Here is a 7,863-nt window from a genome sequence, read left to right as displayed (position 1 = left end):
CTTTCCTTCCTTCTGTTTTTCTCCGTTTTCAGATGGGGCAGTAAGAACTCACACATTCAGAATCTGGAGCAAAGTAAGTTTGAGATCACTGTAAGAAGTGATAAGGAAATGTCAAGATGAGAGTTGTACATACAGATCTGGGGCTCAAGGATGCAGCCTGGGCTGGAGATAGACATTTGAGAGCTATCAGCAAGTAGATCACTGTTATAGTGAGTTTGAGGAAGATGAATCCAGTTTAACAGTTCAGTTCAGTTCAGTTCAGTCACTCAGTCGTGTCCAACTCTGCGACCCCATGAATTGCAGCACGCCAGGCCTCTCTGTCCATCACCAACTCCTGTAGTCCACCCAAACCCATGTTCATTGAGTCAGTGATGCCATCCAACCATCTCATCCTCTGTCGTTCCCTTCTCCTCCTGCCTCCAGTCCTACCCAGCATTAGGGTCTTTTCCAATGAGTCAACTCCTCGCATGAGGTGGCCAAAGTATTGGAGTTTCAGCTTCAACATCAGTCCTTCCAATGAACACCCAGGATTGATCTCCTTTAGGATGGATTGATTGGATCTCCTTGCAGTCCAAGGGACTCTCAAGAGTCTTCTCCAACACCACAGTTCAAAAGCATCAATTCTGCGGCGCTCAGCTTTCTTCACTGTCCACCTCTCACATCCATACATGACCACTGGAAAAACCATAGCCTTGACTAGAGTTTCACAGTACCTGCCACATATTTCAAGGCCCTGGTTTGGGCAGCAGATCTGATGCAGGATATAGACAAACCAGCATTAACGGCAGGATGGATACCTTTCTAGAATAATTCCGTTTCCAAGAAGATCTGTCCATCAGTGATGAAAATGATATTCCTTGGAATGTAAGCAGACACATCACCAATTGTGTTTCTGTGACTGGTAAAACGGTCAAGAAGCAGCCACCAAAAGCATCATTCATTTCAGCTGCTCTCTAGCAGACTGGAGTATAGGTAGAAGACATCACCAGGATAGGCCTCATGACCAGTGGGTCATCAGAACAGCAGAGACATTGATGATAGCAACAGCCTGTTTGGATAAGTCGTCATAAGTGATCAAAGCATGTTTTCCATTATCCCTAAAATATTCTCCTATGGGACATCCAAAATAAGAAACCAGGTACTGAAGTGGGACAGCATCTGAAGTAGTAGCTGACACCACAGTGGTGTACTTCATGATATATGCATCTGTAAGTGTTTTTATTAATTGGGCAACAGTGGATCTCTTTTGACCAGTGGCAACATAGATGCAGTATAGCTTCTTCTTTTCATTATTTCCATTGTTGAATCGTTTCTAGTTAATGATTATGTCAATAGGAATGACATTTTGCCAGTCTGTTGGTCACCAATAATCAGCTCATACTGACCACGACCAATCAGCACCAAGCTGTCCACAGCCTTAATGCCAGTTTGCATTGGTTCCCATACAGAGATTTGAGGAATGATCCTAGGGGCTTTCAGGCCAATTTGCCTTTGGACCTTGGAACCAACTGTACCCTTTCCATCAATGGCATTACCAAGGGCATCTACTACAGGATCCAACAGCTCCTCGCCAACTGGAACATCTACAATAGCTCCAGTTCTCATCACAGTATCTCCTTCATTAATTAGTTTATCATTTCCAAACACAGCTTCCAAGTTCAGAGACATACCCTTTAACCTGAATAAAACCCTATCATTTCTTTTGCTTGAACATTTCTTAGTCCATGTACATGGGCAGTATCATCATCAATATGTAAAACATACCCAGTGTCTTCAAGATCAGCAGAGGCATCAGCTGCAAGAATATGCTCTTCAAGAAGAGAGAACACCTCAGCAGTGCCAGTCCTCTGAAGATGAGAATGAGAGGCATGAAGGCTCCTTGCAGCAATGAAGGATCATCCCAGAGCATTTTTGGAGACCAGCTCGGTCTGCTAAGGGAGGGTGAGGCCTACTGCTGCAGTGATCCATACAGACAACTTTCTTGGCTGCTCCTTCTCAAGTGCTTCCTCTGCACTTGTAGCCTCAGTTCAGTTCAGTCACTCAGTCGTGTCCAACTCTGCGACCCCATGAATCGCAGCACGCCAGGCTTCCCTGGCTATCACCAACTCCCAGAGTTTACCCAAACCCATGTCCATCCATGTTGGTGATGCCATCCAACCATCTCATCCTCTGTTGTCCCCTTCTCCTCCTGCCCCCAATCCCTCCCAGCATTAGGGTCTTTTCCAATGAGTCAACTCTTCGCATGAGGTGGCCAAAGAATTGGAGTTTCAGCTTCAACATCAGTCCTTCCAATGAACATCCAGGACTGATCTCCTTTAGGATGGACTGGTTGGATCTTCTTGCAGTCCAAGGGACTCTCAAGAGTCTTCTTCAACACCACAGTTCAAAAGCATCAATTCTGCAGTGCTCAGCTTTCTTCACTGTCCAACTCTCACATCCATACATGACCACTGGAAAAACCATAGCGTTGACTAGATGGAACTTTGTTGGCAAAGTAATGTCTCTGCTTTTCAATATGCTATCTAGGTTGGTCATAACCTTCCTTCAAAGGAGTAAGCGTCTTTCAATTTCATGGCTGCAATCACCATCAGCAGTGATTTTGGAGCCCCCAAAAATAAAGTCTGACACTGTTTGCACTGTTTCCCCATCTATTTCCCATGAAGTGTTGGGACCAGATGCCATGATCTTAGTTTTCTGAATGTTGAGCTTTAAGCCAACTTTTTCACTCTCCTCTTTCACTTTCATCAAGAGACTCTTTAGAGACCGACTATATAGTAACTTTAAAGAAACTGCTAAATTGTTCCAAAGTAGTGTGTGATGGCTCCAGTTTTTTCAAATCCTTTTCAGCACTTGGTATTGTCAGTTTTCTACTTTAGCCATTCTAGTGAGTGTGTGGCAGTATATCATTGTGATATTAATTTGCACTTATCTAACATGACTAATGCTTCTGGGCCTCTTTCCATATGTTTATTCAGTCTGTACATCTTCTTGAGTGAAGTGATTATTCAAATCTTTTGCCCATGTTGTGTGTTGAATTATCTTTGTTGTTGAGTTGTAAGAGTTCTTTATGTATTTTGGATACAACTCCTTTATGAAACATATGTCTTACAAATAATTTCTCTCAGTCTATGGCTTGTCTTTTTAATTTTTAAATGGTGCCCTGAGAAAAGCAAAAGTTTTTAATTTGGGTAACTTGAAATTTATCCACTTTTAAATTTTATTATTTGTGCTTTTTGTGTCATATCTAAGAAATTATTGCTTACCCAAGGTTACAAATTTTTTCCCATGTTTTCTTCTAAAAGTTCCAGAATTTTAGCTCTTATATTTAGGCCTATTATATATTATAGACTGATATATTTTGAGTTAGCTTTTGTGTATGAATGAGGTAAGAATCAAAATTTTGTTTTGTTTGCATAAAGATGTCCAATTATACTAGTACCATTATTTGAAAAAAAAGTTTTTCTTTCCTATTGATTTAGTTCAGCACCGGTCAAAAAAAAACTCAGTTAACCTACATCTAATTGTGACTTTCTATTTTGTTGCATTGATCTGCATATCTCTCCTTATGCTGAAACCATACTGTTATGATTACTATAGCTTCATAGTATCATCCTGAAATAAGGTGTGAAAGTCTTCCAACGTGTTTTTTATTTTTCAAAATTGTTTTAGCTATTCTAGTTTCTTTGCATTTTCACATAAATTTAGGGTCAGCTTCAATTTCTACGAAAAAAAAATGCCTCCTGAGATTTTGTTAAGGATTGCTTTGCATTGAATCTATAGATCAGTTTGGAGAGAATTGCCATCTCAACAATATTTAGTCTTCCAATTCTTGAAATAGTATTTAGATATCCATGAACATCATTTTTAGAAGATCCAACCAGTCCATCCTAAAGGAGATCAGTCCTGGGTGTTCATTGGAAGGACTGATGTTGAAGCTGAAACTCCAATACTTTGGCCACCTCATGCGAAGAGTTGACTCATTGGAAAAGACCCTAATGCTGGGAAGGATTGGGGGCAGGAGGAGAAGGGGACGACAGAGGATGAGATGGTTGGATGGCATCACCGACTTGATGGACATGGGTTTGGGTAAACTCTGGGAGTTGGTGATAGCCAGGGAGGCCTGGCATGCTGCGATTCATGGGCTCGCAAAGAGTCAGACACGACTGAGCGACTGAACTGAACTGAACATCATTTTTATTATCAAAAAATAATCAACAACACTTTCCCCCTTTTTCTCAAATAGTTTATTATTCATTAGTACTATAATCTTAAGGAAAATGGATTTCTTCTATAGCTACTAGTTACAGGTGAATAAAGGTGTCATAGGCAGGTGAAGGGCTGCTCTCAAGGAAGTGCTCTGAGCTATTCAGAATATACTGACACTGGTAGTTTACTATGGGAGAAAGAGATGCAGTGAGAGTGCTGTGAGTAGGTTGCAGAGGTCAATGGGTCAAAATCATTCTCAGCTGTGCTTCTTTTCTACTTGTTTAGGATACTTCTAAGAAAGGGTCATTTAATTTGTCCATCATCATCAGTACTAAATATATAATCTTATAGAAAATAAGTGCTCAAGTACTGAATAGTTTTTAGTTATTGAAAGATCATTAGAAAGTTCTGGAAAATTATTTATGATAGCATTTTCAATATATGAAGAATAATAGGTGAACATATTGCTGTTTTGATAGATCATTGTTTAACTCTTTTCTTGCTGAATTTTATTGATAAAGTAAATTATCATGAAGTGAATATAATTATCCAAGCCAGATAGTTTACATGAGTTAATGAATGCCACTCAAATATCAATTCCAGTAAATCCTGGAAGATTTTAAGAAATACTGTTGTATTAATATATTGAAAAATACTGGATGGAAAAGGTAGCTTTAATAAATGAAACAGCAACAACAGTGAACCTTCCTTATGAAGAGTGGAAACAGTTTTTCTTTAAAATTTTTCTATTTGAGGAAGCAAAACACATTTTCACTAAGGAACACTAAAGAAAAAGAGCAAGCAGTAGCCTGCAGAAAATAAAATGCAACACTCTGCAGCTCCAATTACAGAACTCCAGAATGAGAAAAATAAATGAGACACAACAAATATAAACACTTTATATCTGTTATATTCATTTTATCAGCTTCATTTACAAAGAAAACATGAAGAGTTCACTGTAAATAAAAATAAAAAGATATAAAACTAACCCAACTACATTCATAAATCTATAACACTTCTTAAAATATAAATGGACACATTTCAAAAGAATCAACTATGATGATGCTACTCACAGTAGAATTTATTAGGATTAAAATATTTTTTCATATTTAATAATTTATTCAACATTAAAGGAAACTTAATAACAGCCCAATGGTAACTAACATTTATAGTAAAAAGAGGTTTTATATATAGAAAGGAGAGAGATAAATGGATAGATATGAACAAATATAATACGTGTTCTAGGTATATTTTTCCATTGTATTTTGCCTCTCTGAAGGGAACTACAGATCTTTCAGTGGGCACATAAAAAGTTTTTGAATGGATCAATGAATTCATCTGCCCTGATTTCTTCATTTTATAGATGGACAGATTAGTGGTCCAAAGAAGTTAAATGACGTTCAGCTATTCATTAATGTATGCATGTATATATTTACCAAAAAAAATCATTTTTGATCATCTACTATGTGCTGAGCCCTCAGCTAAGAACTGGGAATTCAAGAATAAACCAAAGTCAAAGAAGTACCTAGTCTATGGAACTTATGGTTTAGTGGGAGGAGATAGACTAATTACACAATAACTAACAATTGAGAATAAGTGCCCAAAAGAGGTATATTTGGAGCTAATCAGAGGTAGAAGAAAAGAGGAAGTAACTTATCCCAGGTACACAGATGTAACTATCAGAGACAGAATAACCCAGAGCCATTATCTTTCCAAAATACATTTAGTTAAATGGTTGAAAGCACTTAGTACTAACATTAGAGGACATCTCACAAAAAAATTAAAACATAATCAGAAACTGTTAGTATATCATCCCATTGTATGAATAAATTAGGCATACATATACAAACCTTTAAAAAGAACTTAATTCTTGAAAATCAAATAAACTGTTTGGTAAATGGTGCTAGGTAAATTGATTGTTCTTTTGGTGAAGTAGATTTTTCACTTACATATCATAGAAAAATCAATTCCATTTGACTTAAATATCTAAATATATTTTAACAAAACTAAAAAGTATTATAAGAAAATATAAAATCTAAGAAGTATGGGGACAGAATGAACTTCTTAAAGAAGAAACAAAATTCAGAAGCTATAAGGGAAAAGACTGACAAGAGTAACTAAATGAAAGTTAAATAGCTAGTCATAGAAGAAATTATTCTGTCTACACACCCATACCCCCACACACCACTATCACTACCACCACCATGCAATTATATCTATAGAATATAAAGAACTCTAGCCAATCAATAAATAAAAGACACATAGCCGTGCTGAAAAATGGGCAAAAAATACGTGGTGCATGCATGCTCAGTTGTACAACTCTTTGCAACCTCATGGACTATAGCCCTATAGGCTCCTCTGTCCATGTAATTTGCCAGGCAAGAATACCTGAAGAGGATTGCCACTTCCCCCTCTAAAATGGTCTACAATAATCTCTGTCTCCGGATATTCACACCCCTTGTGTAATCTCTTACATGTTCCAGGATTCAATAAAATACAGCAATGATGATAGGAGATCATTTCTGTGATTAGGTTACATAAGACTGTGACCTCTGTCTTGCTAGCTGTCTATTGCCTCTCAGCTCACACACTCTGATGAATTGAGTTGCCATGTTAGAAAGGCCCACATAGTAAGGAAATGAGAGTGGTTTGTGGCCAACAGAAGTCAAGAACTGAGACCCTCATTTGAATAGTTCCTGAGGAGCTGAATTCAGCCAACAACCACAGGACCTTGGAAGTGGATCCTTCCTTAGTTAAACTTTTAGATGAAATCATCGTCTTGTAGAGAGACTTCAAGCAGAGGACTCAGTTAAGCTGTGCCAGACCCTGACCCACAGAACTATGAGATGATAAATGTGTGTTGTTCAAGCCATTAAATTTGTGGTAATGTTATGCAGCAATAGATAACTAACAAAGGTTATGAATAGGCAATTTATAACAAAAAATATATACAAATGATCAACAGATATACTTTAAAAATGCTTAATCTTGGGTGTCCCTGGTGGCTCAGTGGTGAAGAAGTGCTCAGTCTCTGGTCCAGGAAGATCCCACATGCATGGAGCAACTAAGCCTCTGTGCCACAACTATTGAGCCTGTGCCCTAGAGCCCAGGAGCCACAACTGCTCAGGCCATATGCTGCAATTACTGCAGCCCATGTGCCCTAGAGCCCAGGCTCCACAACAGAGAAGCCACCTCAATGAGAAACCTGTGCACCACAACTAGAGAGTAGCCCCTGCTCACTGCAACTAGGGAAAGCCCATGTGCAGCAGCCAAGACCCAGCACAGCCAAAATTAAATAAAAATTTTTTAAAAATGCTTAATCTCACTCGTGGTTAGGAAAACAATACAGAAAAATTACAGTGAGCTATCAATTTGTACCTGTCAGGCTAGGAAATATGTTAAAGATTGATAGTTTCTAATAAAAGCAACAGTAGAGGGAAAAAAGAGTACTTTCATACGACATTGAGAGAAGTTTAAACTGGTACAGTTTCCTCCTTGGAGAGCAATTTTGGTAGTACCTTTGAAAAGTTTAAGCAATATAGACTGTTGACTTCATTAAATCCATCTCTGGAATAGAAAGAATAGAGAAATACAGAAAGAATAGAGAGGTATCTCAATGTTCATCACAGTGTTTGCTGTTGCAGCAAAATATTGGAA

The 7,863-nt window shown here is 38.1% G+C and overlaps 1 pseudogene; it reads right to left on the bottom strand.

Moving 5' to 3' along the window:
- Window positions 1-696: 696 nt before the first annotated feature.
- LOC145505264 (ATP synthase F(1) complex subunit alpha, mitochondrial pseudogene) overlaps window positions 697-7,863 on the bottom strand; it is a 34,325-nt pseudogene continuing 27,158 nt past the window's right edge.

This window comes from Giraffa tippelskirchi, chromosome 5 (assembly GCF_054371585.1).
Source record: "Giraffa tippelskirchi isolate mGirTip1 chromosome 5, T2T-mGirTip1v1.2.pri, whole genome shotgun sequence".
NCBI classification, from domain to species: Eukaryota; Metazoa; Chordata; class Mammalia; order Artiodactyla; family Giraffidae; genus Giraffa; species Giraffa tippelskirchi.
The sequence above is the reverse complement of the archived record's forward strand: the minus strand, read 5'-3'. Positions and strand labels throughout refer to the sequence as shown.